This window comes from Gadus chalcogrammus, chromosome 14 (assembly GCF_026213295.1).
Source record: "Gadus chalcogrammus isolate NIFS_2021 chromosome 14, NIFS_Gcha_1.0, whole genome shotgun sequence".
NCBI classification, from domain to species: Eukaryota; Metazoa; Chordata; class Actinopteri; order Gadiformes; family Gadidae; genus Gadus; species Gadus chalcogrammus.
This window is the reverse complement of record NC_079425.1, coordinates 26,341,153-26,360,616: the sequence shown is the minus strand read 5'-3', so window position 1 is coordinate 26,360,616 and position 19,464 is coordinate 26,341,153. Positions and strand designations below refer to the sequence as shown.

General features: G+C 47.2%; 1 pseudogene; it reads right to left on the bottom strand.

The window, feature by feature from the left end:
* Positions 1–4,363: 4,363 nt before the first annotated feature.
* LOC130402991 (hatching enzyme 1.2-like) lies at positions 4,364–6,295 on the bottom strand (annotated as a pseudogene).
* Between the last annotated feature and the right edge of the window lie 13,169 nt (positions 6,296–19,464).

Here is a 19,464-nt window from a genome sequence, read left to right as displayed (position 1 = left end):
TCAATTCATTAGTCAATCAGAAGCATGTAAATATCGTCCCGGTGGCGTAAGAGGACGAACAAGGTGTCCTTCAACATCTACGCTTCCAGGAGATTGCAACGGTGCCACACATGAGCATATTCGAACATGTTTAATGGTAGTAATTAGCTGTCGAAATTGGAGGCCTTAATCAATACTGAGCAGCTATTGATTTGCTTCCCGATAAAGATTTGTCACAAATGACATGTTATTTAGCATCTACACGTTGAGCTGAGTCCAATGACACCAAGAACGACACTCTAGCTAATGGTAACATGTGTTTTACATGGTACACCTAGGTCTAGGACATGATCTCGGTGTAGCAAGAGGCCGAGCTTGATCTCATTGGACTCAGCTTAACGTGTAGATGCTAATTAACATGTAATTTGTCAAAAATCTCCATCGGGAAGCAAATCTATAGCTGGTCATTATTGATAAAGGCCTCCAAAATCGACAGCTAATTACTACCCCGAAACATATTCAAATATGATCATGTGTGGCACTGTTGCAATCGTCTCGAAACGTAGATGTCAAAGGACACCTTGTTTGCTCTGTTGCACCACCGGGAAGATATTTTCATACTTCTAATGGATTGATTCATATTTTAAGGTTCTCGGAGTGAGACTTTAAGTGGCTGCAGCAGAAGTGTTGAGACGAAAGATTATATCAAGAGATTTATAGAATATTCCCATTCACATTATGATTCTTCGTCGTAACATCCGACCAAACATCCTTTACATTCACAGAGCGAAGATTATGAAAGTCCAGGCTCAGCAAGTGCTCCATCTCGTTGCACCTGCACCCAGCGGCTCGCTTGCAAGATTTTGGCCTGAAGTTCTTCCCAGACCAACATCCTAGCCATCCAACATGCATATCTGAGAATCAGGCCTCTCTTTAATAATGACAAAAGGTTATGAGAGAAACACACATTAACTTTTTGTTATCTCATAAGCGGCGTGGTGCCGGCTCCTTTTGACCTTTTGACCCCCGACTTCAAAAACGTGGCCACAGGCCAGCTGTGTCTACACACCTTTAGCCACAAATGTACACCTCCATCCCACAAAAAATGGGGACTAGAAACTAACCTCTGTCTTATGTACATTTACTGTACTGTTGGAGGTCACGCCCCTTTGCCGACCTTTTTTTTACACACATTTCCCGGGGCCCCGTGTACGACATATCCGAGATTTGGAGTTCTAGCCCTTAGAGAAAAAAAGTTTTCCCAAATGGAGTGTAATTTGGACAAAGCCCCTCAGAAGTGTAGCCTGCAAGACCTAATGGTTCAGAATGTGGTGGAAAAACAGTTTTTGAGATAGGAAGGTCCTACCGCCCTGAAATTTTAATACCTTATTCTAGGGCCTAACTGGGACCTCCGCACCGAAACTTGGCCCGGTCGGACCCCGAGGGCAGGAAGGGGGGGCCTGCCCTCGGGGTCTGACCGGGCCAAGTCTCGGGCAGGAAGGGCCCCCCCTTCCTGCCCTCGGGGTCCGACCGGGCCAAGTTTCGGTGGCTATATATACCATCAGCATACATCATCGATGGCATGGCTCTTATACAGACTCTCCATGATTCAGCCTTTCAAACATTCAACGACCTGGCCGAGTGTGTCTGGAAAAAGATCACAATGTTAATGGGAAAGGAAGGCATCAGCTGTGTTGTTGTAGTGTTTGACAGATATGACCATCAACACTCAGTCAAAGATCTAGATAGGCAAAGAAGAGGCACCATTCAAACCACACGAACACATATCATCACAGGACAAGCAAGTGTTCCAAACTATAGGAAATACCTTAAGATAAGTGGAAACAAGGCTGCTCTATGTAGCTTTGTGAGTAACTACATCACAAGTACTGGGCCGATGAGACTCTCTTCAGAGAACACAGTTATCTTGGCTGGTGGATTTGATAATGGTGAGGAAGTAAAGAGGGTTAGGAAGTCAGGCATCGACAATTTGACAGAGCTTTACAGTGACCAGGAGGAGGCAGATACGAGACTGGTGTTACATGCAATACACCTTGCAAGGTCACATTCTCGTCTAATAGTCAAATGTGATGACACAGATGTGCTGGTTTTGCTGATCTACTATACATTTTCATTGTTCATACCATATATAGATGTTTGGTATTGCTGGATTCAGCACAATCCCACCTTTCCAACAAGCCATCTTATGTGTTCCTATGATAATGCCTGGCAAAGCAACTACAAAGTAAATGATAACATTCTGCATAGAATGCAGAATCTGCATTTTCTGCATTTTTTTCACTGTCCGCTTATTTAAGGTATGTGTTTATAGGTCTCCATCTACTTCATACATCAAGATATTCACATCCAGGTTTTTCCAGTAGGTGCATTGACTCCCTGGCTACAAACTTGCCAAGTCTCAAAGCCCTCAGAGCTTGTGTTATCATTCTGCATTAGTTTATATGTCTTAACTCCCATACGGACAGGCTATATTTTAGGCCTTTTTTTGTTTGGAGGTATATAACAATATCTGTCAATTTCACAATCTTAGCAGTAAAAATATTTTAGCCAAGAATCACTTTCATGTATGGGAGACCTTAGAGATGAGGAAAAACATTGTTGGGTTTAGTTCTACCTCCGGTAGGGGTATCTCAGAATTTGGGGGGCATTGTCACTAGCCTAGAAGCGGCGCGACGGTCGCGCTGCAGTGTAAAATCAGGAAGTCACCTGTCGATCAACCGCAACAAAGAGAGGAAACGCCATGGGTGAGTAGCCTATTGTAGCCTAGTTTATTTATTTTTCGTCTTCTTTGGCTGAATAATGTGAAAAATATATAATCTGCGCAGTGAAAGTAACCTATGTTTTCAAGCAGCAGATCTACCAACTTAGTTTGTAGGGCGCTTTATCGTTTTATTTACTGTCATTTCTTATTTATTTTATATTGTGCAATTATTCATCTACTACATCAACAATCTCCATACGTGCAGGAACTTTTATTAAGGCTTTCTAGTATATAGTGCAGTCACCTTTTAAGGCCAATTGTTATTGTGTGTATTTATTGTATTGAGCTACTGGATGGCTTTATTGGTCCCCATTGGGACCAAGTTGAGTTTTCTTTGACAGAGGGTGGCTGCCCTTCTTCTGCTGCGCCGTAGGCGGGCAAGGAGAAGACGAAGGGTTTGCGTGCACCCCATCAATGAACGGAGACAAGAACAGGGGGTATCTGGTCCAGGAGCTCCATGCAGATCCTGAGAGGCACCGCCAATATTTCAATTCGCCACTAGGAAGTGTGCAATGGCAGAACCGTATGGTGTAGCCTAGTCATGATGACCTATAATTTAGTTATTATCCGTCTCTGGTATAAATACTCTTTTGCATATATATATATATATATATCCCGCGGGATAAATACAGTGATGTTATTACTGTGCTGGACTCGGTAGCCAGTCTATTTTATTTTAGTGCTCGAGACACTTAATGTTATTTTTCCTTAAATCCAGAGAGACAGTTAATACATGATCTGATACCAGAGATTCTGATACTTATCTATTTTATTGTATGAGAATGTTTCTATGTGAAGCACTTTGAGTCTGCTTCATGTATGAAAAGTGCTATATAAATGAAGTTGCCTTGCCTTAAATAAAAATATATATATTACAAGTAATCTGGTTTCTACCTACATGGTGTGATTATTAGCCATATATTATGTGACTTGATTTCGTCTATTTCCCATTATGGTTAAAGTTTCGGGTACTTAGTCCACCATTGTTGATTTCTCACCTGAAGAGCCAATCTCCAAAACCAGACATTACAAATACATATTTTAATTATATTCGTTTGCAGTGTTTATTTTGTTAGGCATTAACACAATTGATGAATGACAATGAGTGAACGAATGAATTATTTATTTCGGTGTCCAACAGCATGTCAAGTAAAATAGTAAACAGCTGTTGTCACGAGGTATCCTAGCAACGCGGTGATATGCGCATACCATGGAACATTCACATGGCCGCGCATGGCTAAGACCGGGCGTAGTTAAGACCAGGCGTAAGTCCCGTTGGTGCAACCGGCGTTAGTTCCATTCTAACGCCAGGTCGTAACTAAGACCTACTTAGCAGTTACGACCAGGCTTAGTTACGCCCAGTTGGTGCAACCGGCCCCAGAGCTATGGCTCGCCAGGCAATGTCCTTTTTGGAGTTTTCTTTGTAATTACGCGAACTTTGGTCATACAATTCGGCATATTTCTCCACCTCGACGACCAGTCTCTCATCATCCATTCTAGTAATTGTTTCTCACAAACGAAAGAGGGTGACGTCCAGTGGTGAGGAGTAGATATAGAGGTGCATACGGGACCCGGGATGCAAGAAACAGCTTTTAAAAAGCGCTATTTCAGGGGCGGCGACGCTAGGGAATAGAACATTGGCGTGAAGCCTAGTTGGGCGGCGCGGCGTGTTGCCGCGCCGCCAGTCAGCACCAGTGTGGGCTAGTACATCCGGAATAATGGGGGCAGACTTTTTGACGCGCCGCTTCGGCGCCGGTGTGTTTAGGCCTCCAGGGAGTCTCTCTGTGGGAGTCCCTCGAGGAAGACCAGGGAAGCCACCCTGATTGTAGCTATGTGTTGTACATCACTCATCGTCAGGATTTCCACTCATAGACGACGCCACCAGAGATCCTCTTCTCGGCGCAGCAACCCATCCAATCTGTGCCATCCACCGACCCTTGCCTACACTGACCTTGAAGTGATGGGAGGACTCTGGAACTGTCAATCAGCGGTCAAGAAGGCAAACTCCATTTCGGCCTACGCGTCTCTCATGACCCTCCACTTCAATTCAATTTTAATCACCATTACAGTCTCAAAGGGCAGGCCAAAACAGGCCAAATATTGATGACACCCCCCTTTACCCAAGCCCCCACAAGGGCAAGAAAAAACTCCCTTGAAATTAGCAAGGAAGAAATCTTGATAAGAAACGCATAGTAGGGTAACCTCTTCTTCCAGGGATGGTCAGGAGTGCAGTGGGTGCCATAACTGACACACAGGTAAATACATGTACATCATATTAAAATGGTGATGTAGTGCTGGCCGATTAACCATGAGGAGAGTCCAGGCATCCAGTCCAGTCACAACGACATGCTAGAACAGACAGAATAGTGAATAAGAACGGAAAAGTACATACGTGGGAATGTATACTGTATTAAAGGTTGGGTATGGGATTTGCGAAACGCCAGCAGATTTTTAAAATACACAACTTGAATAGTCTGCTCGAGTTGAAGCCCAGGGCGTGCAGCAGCTCGTGCTGGATGATGTACTGGAAGACACACCCCTGGCGGCTGAGTGACACCACCTGGGCCTGCCCCCGGCGCCCCACAAAGGAAAAGCACCTGTGAGGAAGGAAGAGGTTCTGTACTCCGTCCATTACGACCATAGAGGTCAGGACAGATGGACAGACAACCTGATGCCATCACTGGTGCACAATCAACTCTTTGAATCCCATCATCCATGCATGAAGCTGTGTCCATACCCTGAGAGGTACTGGATGTCCACAAAGTCTCTCTGGCGGTCTAAGGGGATGAAGCGGATTCAGGTGGATCTGGCGAATGACGCCAGGCCTTGAATGATGGTGTTCCGTTCTCTCGCCGCTTGATGGGAAACATTTCAGGGAACGCAACCTTTCATTAAATAATGAAGGTTCAGTTGGTATGGTCAGCTCAACAAAACATTCACAGTTCTTTCGCTGCAAAATTTCAGTAGAATATAAATCAATCAACTGTGCCTTCATTTTGAAAAGGAAACTTCTGCATAACTAAATAAAACGTTAAAATATGTATCATGTAATACACTGACTATAACTTCCCATGATGCAGAGGGCCGGATCAGCAGGGAGACTCACAGTACTGATTACTGATGCGGAACGGGACGTAGACCTTCCCGTCGGTGGCCCGGGGCCACAGGCAGCCCCTCGCCGTGCACGGGTCCGCATTCTTCAGCTCAGGGTCCACCGCGATGTCCCCGAACATCACCAGGGGGGCGTTCCGGCCCTTCCCTGCCAGTAGAGAGGTGGAGGACAGAGAGGTCATTCTGTTGTATTGTGAAATATTAAAGCCCTAAAGTATAATGAACAGACAACCTGTCAAGGTTCATCACAACACATGCTCCTGACAAAAACACTTGCAGGGATCCTATGTCTTGAAATGGGTTTTACATAATACTACTAATACTGTTACTGATGAAGTGATTTCTCATCATACCAACGTTAACGTTGGCCCTCTCAAGCAGCGAGGAGACAGAGAATTCTTCATCTTTCACCGAGTCGCCTGAGAAGGCAAGGCAAGGCAAGGCATATTTATTTGTATAGCACATTTCATACACGTGGCAATGCTTCACACAAAAGAAAAATGAAAAAGAAAATGAATAAATAAAATAAAGATACAAATTTGGAACCATACACAATTTTAGCCATAGTAAAATGTAAAATATACATGGAATACCAACAGCAAAGAGTGAATTTAAAAGTAAAAGAGAAAATGGAAAAGATAAATAAAAACGATGTGCATTAACTGCCGAAAGCATCTAAAAAGGGTTTGGTCTTAACTCTTGTTTTAAAAATGGTGACAGTGGGGGAGTTTTTGATGGTCTCGGGAAGCTGGTTCCAGAGATGGACACCATAGTGGCTAAAAGCTGCTTCACCCTGCTTTGTTCTGACGGTCGGTTTCAGTAGTAATTGTTTATGTTGTGATCTAAGGGACCTTATTTGGTAATATTGCTTAAACATGTCATGTAAGTAGTTTGGCCCAACCCCCTTCAAAGACTTAAAAACAAGCAGAAGTGCTTTAAAATCAATTCTGTAACTAATTGGGAGCCAGTGCAGGGACTTTAAGATTGGGGTGATGTGATCTCTCCTTTTTGTTTTAGTGAGGACCCTGGCTACACTATTCTGTATCATTTGAAGTGGTTTTATACCATTTTTGGGAAGTCCTGTGAAAAGTACATTACAATAATCAATCCTACTAGTGATGAATGCATGTATGATTTTTTCCAGATCCTCCTTTGACATCTATCCTCTAAGTTTGTTGATATTTTTAAGATGGAAGTATGCTGATTTTGTGACTGATTTAATGTGACTGCTAAAATGTAAGTTGTTATCTATAAGGACACCTAGGTTTTTTACCACATCTTTTGCTATTAGACCTTTCCTTTCAAGTAAGGCAGAGATCTTTTGCCTTTCCTCTTTCTTTCCAAAAACTACCACCTCAGTTTTGTTTTTGTTGAGCTGTAAAAAGTTCTGTGACATCCATTTATCTATTTCATAAATACAATGACAGAGACTTTCAACTATAGTCATTGGGCATTAGCGGTAGATAGATTTGAGTGTCATCAGCGTAACTGTGGTAGGCGATTGAGTTCTTCTTTATGAGTTGACCAAGAGGCAGCATATAAAGGTTAAATAATAGTGGACCCAAGATTGAGCCCTGGGGAACTCCACAGATCAAAGATGTAGATGCTGAGGAACAGTTTCCAACTGTAACAGAGAAGCTCCTGTCGAAAAGGTAGGATTTTAGCCACCTGATTACAGGTGGGTTGGCTTCACACCAGTGAAGCCAACCCAGTGCTCAAGTCGCTGAAGCAATATAGTGTGGTCCACAGTGTCAAAGGCTGCACTGAGGTCCAGTAGTACTAGGATTGATGACTTGCCTGAATCTGTATTTAGCCGAATGTCACTTGTGACTTTGGCCAGAGCTGTTTTGGTACTGTGGTTGGCCCGAAAACCTGACTGTGTCATGGTCTGTCGTGTTTTGGTGTGTTTCCCTGTGTTTCCCTCCTGTGTTGATTACTGTTCCCTCCCCTAATGTGTCTCAGCTGTTCCTCATTGTGTTTGTTACTTAAGCTTGTCTTTCCTTTGTTCCTTGTGCTATCATTGTGGTTGTTCGTCCTGCGTGTTCCCTGTTCCCTGTTGTCACCTGAGTTCCCTGGTTCCTTGCCTTAGCCTTTAGGCATAAATAAAGTGCTGTTCTCCCTAAACCGTCTGCGTCTGGGTCCTACCTGCCTGCCTGCACCCTCAACCCTAACAGAATGATAGCACCAACATTGGACCCAGCGGACGCTCAATTTAGCCGTGAGTTGGAGGATTTATTGTGGTTCATAATGAAAGCAATGGATTTCTGGGAGAACATTCCCAGCAGAAAGGAGCAGAAGGCTATCTTGAAACGTACACCCAGGGCTGTCTCGTCAAGGCCCGAGTTGGAGAACGCCTTGCCCGAGTGGGCAGTTGAGCTGCTCAGCCCCACAGTCTTTTGGCCTGTGAGCTTCATGCCTCTGCCACCGGACTTTTGTGACCGGCCTAAGCCTCCACGCTCCTACTCTCAGCATCTGCCCCCGGTTCCCCGCTCTCAGCCTCTGCCCCCGGTTCCCCGCTACCAGCCTCTGCCCCCGGCCCCCCGCTACCAGCCTCTGGCCCCGGTCCCTAGCTACCAGTCTCTGTCCCCGGCCCCCAGCTACCAGCCTCTGCCCCCGGTCCCCCGCTACCAGCCTCTGCCCCCGGTCCCTAGCCACCAGCCTCGGCCTCCGGTCCCTAGCTACCAGCCTCGGCCCCCGGTTCCTAGCTACCAGCCTCTGCCCCCCGTCCCTAGCTACCAGCCTCCTCCCTTGCGGACAATCAGAGTGGGGGTGGTGAGTTTGGGGTACCACCCGGTTCCTCCTGGCACTCCAGCTCCCGCACCGACTCCGGTCCCCGAGCCCTGTCCGGTTCCTGAGCCCACTCCTCGCCTTCCAGAGGGGGACCGGCCTCTTCGCCTGCCTGAGGAGGTCCGCCCTCTGCTCCTGCCGGAGGTGGCCCGCCCTCCAGACCGTCCAGGGGAGGACCGCCCTCTGCTCCTGCCGGAGGTGGCCCGCCCTCCAGACCGTCCAGGGGAGGACCGCCCTCTGCTCCTGCCAGAGGTGGCCCGCCCTCTAGACCGTCCAGGGGACGACCGCCCTCTGCTCCTGCCGGAGGTGGCCCGCCCTCCAGACCGTCCAGGGGAGGCACGCCCTCTGCTCCTGCCTGAGGGGGCCTGCCCCCTGCTCCTTCCAGAGGGGGACCGGCCTCTGCTCCTGCCGGAGGGGGCCCGCCCTCCAGACCGTCCAGGGGAGGCACGCCCTCCGCTCCTTCCCGAGGGGGGTTCCTCTTCAAGGCCTTCCAAGAGGGGTCCCGCCTTCCAAACCTTTTGGAAGGGGCACGCCCTCTTCCTCCAGAGGGGACCAGCCCTCTACCTCGCCTACCTCCAGAGGGGACCAGCCCTCTACCTTGCCTTCCAGAGGGGGTCCGCCCTCTACCTGGCCTTCCTACAGAGGGGACCCGCCCTCTACCTGGCCTTCCACCAGAGGGGACCCACCCTCGACCTGGCCTTCCACCAGAGGGGACCCGCCCTCTTCCTGGCCTTCCACCAGAGGGGACCCACCCTCTACCTCTCCTTCCACTAGAGGGGATCCACCCTCTACCTCTCCTTCCTCCAGAGGGGACCCGCCCTCCACCTCGCCTTCCTCCTGAGGGGACCCGCCCTCTACCTCGCCTTCGCCGGCCTCCTGAAGGTTTCCGCCTTCGCCACTTCTTCGTTTTTTTGCTTGTCGTGGGTCGCCTGGGAGTCGACCCTTAAGAGGGGGTACTGTCATGGTCTGTCGTGTTTTGGTGTGTTTCCCTGTGTTTCCCTCCTGTGTTGATTACTGTTCCCTCCCCTAATGTGTCTCAGCTGTTCCTCATTGTGTTTGTTACTTATGCCCTTGTCTTTCCTTTGTTCCTTCTGCTATCATTGTGGTTGTTCGTCCTGCGTGTTCCCTGTTCCCTGTTGTCACCTGAGTTCCCTGGTTCCTTGCCTTAGCCTTTAGGTATAAATAAAGTGCTGTTCTCCCTAAACCCTCTGCGTCTGGGTCCTACCTGCCTGCCTGCACCCTCAACCCTAACAGACTGAAAGTTGTCAAGGCAGTTGTTGAGCATTAGAAAAGAGGTTAGTTGATTAAAAACAATTTTTTCAATAATTTTGCCAATGAATGGTAGGTTGGATATGGGCCTGTAATTGCCTAATATGGATTTATCTAGGTTGTTCTTTTTAAGTAGTGGTTTTATAATAGCAGTCTTTAGGGATTTGGGAAAAATGCCAGTTTCTCTAAACAAATGCCAGACAGTAGTTCACTTAGTTCTTCAAGAAAAACTTTAGGAGAGTGCTTTGGTGGCCTGTAAATGATCAGTAATGTAATCTGAGGAGAACCCTTAATAATTGTGCTCAGGTATTCAAAAGAAACAAAGTCACCGAATGATTGCCTGCATTGAAAAGATGCATTAAAAATTGAGGCTATTCCACCTCCTTTTTTGTTTTCACGGATTGCACTCATAAAATTGTGATTTGGGGGTGCTGATTCAATAAGGGTCGACATATTGTTAGCCAGGTCTAGCCAAGTCTCGGTTAGGAGCAAGAAATCAAGGTTATTTGAGCAAATAAGTTATTTTTTTAAGAGAGATCTGACATTCTCAATTCTCAATGTGGCCTCATAAAAAAGTGCAACTCCTCCACCTGTCATCTGGACCCTCTTCCAACAAGCCTGGTTAAGAGCTGCCTGCCATCCATTGCTCCGTTGATTACATCAATACTCACCACCTCTCTCCTCTCTGGCACTGTACCATCATCATTTAAAACTGCTATTGTCAGACCAATGCTGAAAAAACCTGGACTGGACTCTGACAACTTCAACAACTACAGGCCTATTTCCAACTTGCCTTTTCTCTCCAAAGTTCTTGAGAAGATAGTGGCAACTCAACTCCAGGATCACCTGAAGGCCAATGATCTCTTTGAGCCATTCCAATCTGGATTCCGTCCTATGCATAGTACTGAAACGGCCATGATCAAGATTACTAATGATCTCCTCTGTGCAGCTGATGATGGACTTATCTCCATTCTGATTCTCCTTGATCTCAGTGCAGCCTTCGACACTATCTCTCACCATCTTCTGCTGGAACGTCTAGCTAATATCGGAGTGTGTGGCAGTGCTCACCAGTGGTTCACCTCCTATCTCTCTGGAAGGACACAGTACGTACAAATGCTGAATTGCAAGTCTGAGAGTACTGCTGTGACAAGAGGGGTGCCCCAGGGGTCTGTGTTAGGCCCTCTGTTGTTCATCATCTACCTCCTCCCACTTGGCACTATCCTCAGGCAACATGGTGTTCAATTCCACTGCTATGCTGACGACACCCAGCTCTACCTTTCAACAAAGCCCACTGCTACACTACCGCCAGCTGTACTTACTGCCTGCCTCCATGACATCAATTTATGGTTGACACAAAATTACCTCCAACTTAATAGCAGTAAGACTGAGCTGCTAGTGGTTGGCTCCAAATCAGCTCTTGCTAAGATGGAACCTTTCACCATATGTGTAGATGGCAGCACCATCCCTTGCTCCAACCAGGTCAAGAGCCTTGGTGTCATACTGGACAATACACTATCATTCAGTGCACACATAAACAGTATGTCAAGAAGTGCCTTTTACCATCTAAGGAACATTGCACGGCTTCGCCCAGCGCTCACCCAGCAGAATGCAGAAGTCCTTGTGAATGCATATGTGACATCCCGCCTCGACTACTGTAATTCCATCTTGTCTGGAATCCCAAATAAGCTACTCCACCGGCTCCAACTCATCCAGAATTCTGCAGCAAGGATTGTAACACGCTCTAAATCCACCAGCCATGTAACACCATTGCTTATCCAACTGCACTGGCTTCCAGTAGCCTACCGAATTCAATTTAAAGTCCTGCTCCTGACCTACAAGTCCCTACACAACAATACCCCCACCTACCTCTCTGACCTCCTGGAATCCTACACTCCTGCCCGCTCACTGAGATCCTCCACAGCAGGCCTACTGCATGTCCCTAAGGCGAACCTCAGCACCCTGGGAGAGAGGGCTTTCAGCTACATCGCCCCCAAGTTGTGGAATTCACTGCCAGACTACATCAGACACTGTGACTCAATTACTGACTTTAAAAGCAGACTTAAAACTAATTTCTTCAAGATAGCTTATGGACTGACTGACTGACTTTTATTTTTCTTATTTCTATTTATTTCTATGAGATTATTGTAATTGTAATGAGATGATTGTTTGTGAAGCGACCTTGGGTGTCATGAAAGGCGCTTGAAATAAAATGTATTATTATTATTATTATTATTCAATAGGGCAAGTTTCACTACAGTGGTGTGAGGTTTTTGAGCATTCCGAGTTTGCTTAGCTACTAGCTGAAGATTTGCCAGGTTTACCCCATAGGCTGGATGTAATCGATATTTCCTATCTCTTATTTGTATCGGGATTGGACAGCTGGGGGCTCTAGCGCTAGGTGGCGTAAACTGGGTGGGCGGACCTTCGTAATTCATAGGCTGGGAAATATATACAGTAGTGGGAGTTGGCTGAGGATATATTGTAATCAAATTAGAAGGAATGCGATTACGAGGTTTATTAACGGAAGGCGATCCTAACCCCACTGGGAGTATGAAAGTGTGACCATTATCATATGGACTGGGATCAGGGGAACATCAAAGTTGTGACGCACATGTAGCCAATTCAGTTTGAGTCTGCTGGGGCATGGTAATGGAGCTAAGGTGATGGCGGATATAATATGAGAGGTTGGAGGAAAGTGCTCGAGCTCCAGCAGAGTTTAAATGAAATCCATCCATCGCAAAAAGTTCGCTGCGCTGCCAGAAAAGGTTAAAATTGTCAATAAAACGTACATTATGTGCGCGGCATGCAGACTGGAGCCAAGTGTTAAGACCTAACAATCTGGAAAAGCGGTCACTGCCACGACCAGCCGTGGGGGTGGGACCGGAGATACTGATCTTGTAATGAAGGTGTTTTAATACACTGAACAGTCGGATAAAGTCGCTCTTTAATAATTCCGACTGCCTTTTGCCCACGTCATTTGTCCCGACGTGCAATAAGAGAGAGTCAGCCGATGGGAAGGACGTCGCAACTTCCTGATTTTTGTCAGTGATGTCTACCACAGTGGCACCAGGAAAAACCATAGTGCGGGCATTGAAGATTGAGACGTTTCTAATAATCGAGTCACCCAGGATGATTGTCGACGGTGGAGACGGAGTCAGCTGAGGTGATGCAGGCCGAGGGCCTCTGTGTTGCTGTTGCACTACACCCTTCCTCCCCGCCAGCCCCGAGGCACATGGGATGGTTGGCCGGTGTGCGGCTACAGGGGCAGCGGCATTCCTCAGAAGCTGACGGCGGGCAGAGATGGATTCACACTGGGAACGACAGTCAGCCGTCGTAACCACCGGCCAGTCTGCACTGTCGCCAGTGGGCGAGAGTAGCCTACTCCTCCAGCTGCAGCTCCGATGCAGACAGGGGGAGCCGAGGGTCCTGACAGTAGCCTACCTGTTTGGTTCTTGTGTCGCTGTCCTCAGCTCAGAGCTAAAGCGGACAAAGACATCATACACCTTGGCAGTAAGCCTAACTTCATGTATCTCTTTTGAACATTCAATAAACAAAAAGACTGAAACGGAATTATAACTTTGGAGGGTCTGTTTCTCTCTCCATTCATTTACCCAGCACGGCGCGCAGGGAACTGTCCAAAATTATTTAACTGTTTCTTATAAATTCAGAGTATGTATGGACATGAAATAACAGCAGCATTGAATCTGACACAGCTGCTAAACACAAACAGCAGGAAAACGATAAAAAATAATTTCTCATGTAGCTTATTTCTTAAGAATAATTAAATGAATAACACATCTAACCATACTAACAACTGCATAACAATCCGAGATAACTGATAAATAATCACAAATGCACACAATTTAATTCAAACTTGCTTGTGGGACGCACGTGGGGCTGACAGCAGGAGGCGGTGGGGTCTCGTGCTGAACACAGCAAGAATTTCTTGATATTCCAGTGAATCAGTCAATTCCCTTTCAAATGAAAGCAGGGACAACGAGTTCAGTCTATCTGTCAACATTGTTGCCCTGGTGCCTGTTTTTATCCAATTGACAGCTGAGAGTCTCTCCACAGTACTTGTCGTCATGGGCAATGTGAGGAGGCTGTTCATGTTGGGGAAAATATCACAGGGCATGCGTCAAGCACTTCTACAAGTGTTTCTTTTTTTTAGTTCATGGTCTTAGTTCATGGTCTTTTTTTTAAGCTGCTGCACAAAACCAGTGTGCTCTGCGTCTTCCACCGGAATTGAAAAGTGTGCTCAGGCGGGCCGGATGAGAGCACCTGTCACCAAAGGTGTCTGACCGTGGCAAGCAGGCAGCAGCGACTCTCATGAAGCCGTATGTGTCGGGCTTGACGCTAATGTTCAGCTTCATCCTCTGCTTGTCCAGTATGTCATTCCATAATTTAATTATTTTGGGGCCACTACTCTATATTATCTATATGAATGATTTTGTCAACTCATCTAATATCTTCAAGAAAGTACTTTTTGCGGATGATACAAACTTGCTCTTATCACACAAAGATCCGCTTGTGCTGCAATTAATTGCCAATAAAGAAATTGAGAAAGTGAATTTATGGCTTAAATGCAACAAACTTTCTCTGAATACAAAAAAAACGAATTATATTGTATTCCGACAACATATAGAGAACATGTGCCTTAACATTGACGGACATGAAATAAAAAGAGTAAAAAATACAAAATTCCAGGAGGTTCAAATTTATGATGAATACTTAAATTTTAAATATCATATTGAGCAACTCACCAAGAAATTATCCAAGTATTCTGGTCTATTTTTTAAATTAAGAGATTACCTTCCACTTTCAGCACTCCTCACCCTGTACAGATCTTTATTCGAACCTAATTTATTCTACTGTAATATCATTTGGTGTAACACCTTTCTGAGCTATCTTCATAAATTACAATCACTTCAAAATAAAGTCATTCGCACCATCTTCTGGGCACATTTCAGAGAACACACTTGTCCTCTCTTTGAAGGCCCAGGCATACTTAAGCTTGTCGATCTGAATGTTTTCCTCAACTTATGTATTGTGTATCAGGTTGTAAACCAGTCCAATGCCTGCCTGTGTAAACTTGTTCCTATCTGCAATCCCCTGCATAGACACAATACTAGAAATAAACTCCTGATCACGGGGAAAAAACGAAAATTCAAAATCACAAGTTTTAGTGTCGGTTGCCCGGGGATTCCAGTTATGGAATAAGCTGGAAAAAGATGTAAAGATGTCTAAATCGTTCAAGCTCTTTAAGACAAAGCTTAAAAAACAATTCCTGTCTAAATATGTCTAAAGATCACGTATCACACCTTTTTAATATATCTAAATAACTATCATATGCCCATTTGATCTGTTTGCTGTCGATCGCAATTTCTAGTACTTTCCCTACTGTGTTTTGGGGGGTGGGGGGTGGGGGGGAGGTGACGTGGCACTATCCATTTGGATACTGCGGTGATACCTTGGGTTTGTATACTGTATTTTTTATTTATGTATTTTTTGTCCATGTTTCCCGTCTACCCTATGTCTTGTCCTGTCTCAGGTTTCCCCGCCGACAAGCAGCTCCTTGCAGCTTTTTTGGGTTTTTCTCCTGTTTCATATCTTAATTTCAAATGAAATGTCAAATTGTACAAGTAGATTGTAAGATATGAATAAAAACACATTGTATCGTATCGTAGGACTGAGTTTTGCTGTACAGCTGATGATTTGCCCAGCAGAATCAACGTGCCCAGGCCCACCCGGGCCCAATGGTAGCGCCGCGGGTGGGCTGGAGGTGTAGAAGCAGGCAGGATGGAGGTTGTTCTCTTTATAAACAAAGAACAAAGGTGGGGCACGAGATATCAACAAGAGAACTACTGGAAAGTATTATATACTGGAGCCAGGTACGAATAACTACCACGATGTATCGAAGTACGATCTGGCGACGACTGCAGGGAAACCAGGTGTATTTGAAGGGGAGTTGATGACCTGATGCAGACCAGGTGTGAGTTGTTAAGAGTGGCAAGCAAAGCACAGATACAGACAGGGGGTGTGGCCGACAAAGGGGGAGAACACCCCACACACCCCATGACCACAACTGTCGCCATGATAGGACCTCCCCGTCAACGGACGCCTCTTGGCGGCCTAGGCTTCTCAGGGGAAGCCCGATGAAAATCCTGAATTAGAGAGGGGTCGAGAAAATCCCTTTTGAGTCCCTGCGAAATCCAGCTCCTGGTGCTGAACAGAGGGAACAGAGATGTCTACCTCCTGAGCGGAGAACAAGGGCGGCTGATAAACCAGGGAGCACTCGAAAGGTGACTTGCCAGTAGCTGCACTGGATATCAAGGCCAGTCCCAGCCCCTATTTCCAGATTTTCAACCCCTGCAGCAGGGTAAAGTTCCCCGTTTACCCTGAAGCAGTCCGGGTCCCAGCCCTGGAGTTCCCCAAGTCCCCCATTTCCCCTGAAGTAGTCCGGGTCCCAGCCCCGGAGTTCCCAGAGTTCCCTGGTTCCCCTGAAGCAGACCGGGTCCCAGCCTCGGAGTCCAGTCCCGAGTCCCCAATTAACGCTTCCTGGTCCCAAGCCCGCTCTCAAGCCCAGCAGTCTCGAGCCCACCGCCGCATTCCCCGTTACCGTCGTCGTCCACTCCGCCCTCCCAAGCAGTCCAGCCAGCATCCCGTCCGTCCACCTGAGGAGTCCAGCCGGCATCCAAGACGTCCTCCCGAGCAGCCCAGCCGGTCCATCCGTCATCCCAGCCGTCCACCCGAGTGGCCGAGCTAGAGGGTTTCCCTCCCCCGGACCCCCTACAACCCCCCTGTTTGGACTTATATTTTGTTTAGGGACGTCTGGAAGCCATCCCATAGAGAGGGGTACTGCCATGGTTCTGGGTTTGTGTTTCATGTGTTGGTCTTTTATGTAGATTTTTTTGCTTCAGTTTGGTTTCCCATGTCTTGTGATTCTGTGTCTCCGCCCCTCATCTGAGTCCCGCCTACTATCCTCGTCATTACCTTGTTCCCTGCCCACCTGAGTCTAGCTATTAGTTTGAGGTTGATTGTTGTCTTGCCCAATGTTCTACCTTGTTCCCTGCCCACCTGTGTCTTTTTAGTCATGTGTATTTAAGCCTTTGCCTTGGTTCAGTTCCTTGCTCAATCATTGTTTCTGTTGCCGCGTGCACCTTGTGTTTCATGAATCGAGAGCTTTGTGTGGCCAATTTGAGACCAGGGCCGACCTGGGATTGGGAGGGGACGTAGCAGGTCAGCAGGGGGTTGGTGGGAGGACTTGGCCCGAGCACACACAGACCGTGTGTCTGCGTCCATTGTTTGCCACCATAAGTGCCGCTTCAGGAGGGACAGGGTGTGATTCACGCCAGGGTGACAGGCAAAGTGAGGCGGATGGCACCACAGCAGAACTTGGGAGAAAAAGGCGGTTCGGGGGGCCATTACCCGGATCCAGTTCTGAAGCTTGGGCCCTCCGGACAAGGGACTCAATCTTCCAGGGGACAGCCGCCACCTTGAGGCAGGCCGGAGAGAGGATGGTGTCAGGAGGAGCCGGTGAGTTCCCCGAGAGAAACTGACGAGAGAGGGCATCTGGCCTGATGTTCCGGGATCCAGGACGGTAAGGGAGGATGAAGTTTAACCGCCCAAAAAACAGGGACCACCGGGCCTGGCGGGAGTTCAAGGGTTTTGCTGTCTGTAAGTAGGACAGATTCTTGTGGTCGGTCCAAACCACAAACGGCTGTTCCGCCTCCTCCAGCCAGTGCCTCTGTCATGCCAAATTTGTACCGGCTGCCAAATTTGTACCGGGCGCGTCATCCATACGTTATCCATTCCAAACCTGCCTGGCAGCAGATGATCGCGTCGTTCGTTGCCGGGCAGGTTTCAAAAAACATTTGCGCTCATGTTGCCAAAGACGAAATAACATAATACAGTTAACGAATCGCTAGATAACACTTGTTTTTACTTTATATTTGTATTGTATTTAATAGTTTAATCAAATTGAGCTAGTAAACTGAGTGTTTAAAGCGGGTTTCAAAAAACATTTGCGCTCATGTTGCCAAAGACGAACTAACATGATACGGAAAACGGATCGCTAGATAACACTTGTTTTTACTTTATATTTGTATTGTATTTAATTGTTTAATCAAATTTAGCAAGTAAACTGAGTGTTTAAAGCAGGTCAAGGACGAAATATCACAATACAGGTAACGGATCGCTAGATAGAAGGTTCGCGAATGTTCGTGAACCTTTTACGTAATTCGACGCGATCGTCCGTTGCCAGGCAACGGACGACGCGATCATCTGTTGCCAGGCAGGTTTGGAATGGATTACGTATGGATGACGCGCCCGGTACAAATTTGGCAGCCGGTACAAATTTGGCATGACACCTCCACTCCTCCAATGCCAGCTTCACAGCAAGCAACTCTCTGTGGCCAATGTCGTAGTTGCGCTCAGCAGGTGATAGACGGCGAGAGAGGAAGGCACAGGGATGAATCTTCTCATCAGCAGGAGAACGCTGGGACAGAATGGCCCCTACTCCAGTGTCTGAGGCATCGACCTCCACGATGAACTGCCTGGAGGTGTCAGGTTGGATCAGAATAGGGGCGGATGAGAATAGTCTTTTGAGTCTAGAGAAGGCAACATCTTCCTCTGGTGTCCAGGCATATGGGTGAGCGGGAGAGGGGAGGCGATTGAGAGGGGCTGCAATCCTGCTGTAGTCGCGGATGAACCTCCGGTAAAAGTTTCTTACAGGATCCAGGGATGGTCCAGTCTGCCACCGCCCTGATCTTCTCTGGGCAGGTCCTCACTTGCCCGCTCTCAATGATGTAGCCGAGGAGGGAAACAGAGATTGCACTGAACTCGCATTTCTCAGCCTTTACATAGAGTATATTTTCCAGCAGCTGCTGGAGCACTTGCCGGGCATGCTGGACGTGGTCCTCCTTGTTACGCGGAAAAAATTAGGATGTCGTCTAAATAGACGAAGACAGAGCGGTTTAGGAAGTCACGGAGGACGTCGTAGACCAGGTTCTGGAACACAGCGGGGGCATTTGTTAGACCGGAGGGCATGACTCAGTGGCGCAAAAAGTGGGTATGCACTATATGCGGCGCGTAGGGGCGCCGCACCAGAGGGGGCGGCAAATTGATGGAAGTAAAAAAAATTGAGTCGGCATTTTCTGTTTTTAACAGCGTTTGTGGAACAGAGGGACGTCACTGATAAGGCGCCCCCCCCGCTCCTCCGCCTCCCTCCCCCCCTCCTTCCCACACGGCGCGGCGCGGTCCAGTGGGCGCCCCCTCGAACACGCCCTGGAGGCAAGCGCCAGAGTGTCTTCATTTGAACCGCATTGTCATCTGATGACACGTAGCTCAATATGGAGAGGCAGAGAAGAAAGCCCTCAGGGTCACAACATAGAAAAAGAAAGATTGGGAAGGAGAAAGGGTGCGCAGGGATGAAAGAAAGCTTTTCAAAGTGGTTGAAAGACAGTCGTTTTTATGTCAGTGTATCAAGAGGAGGCTTGTAAATATTCAGGTTAGCTAAATCTACTACTAGTAAAACT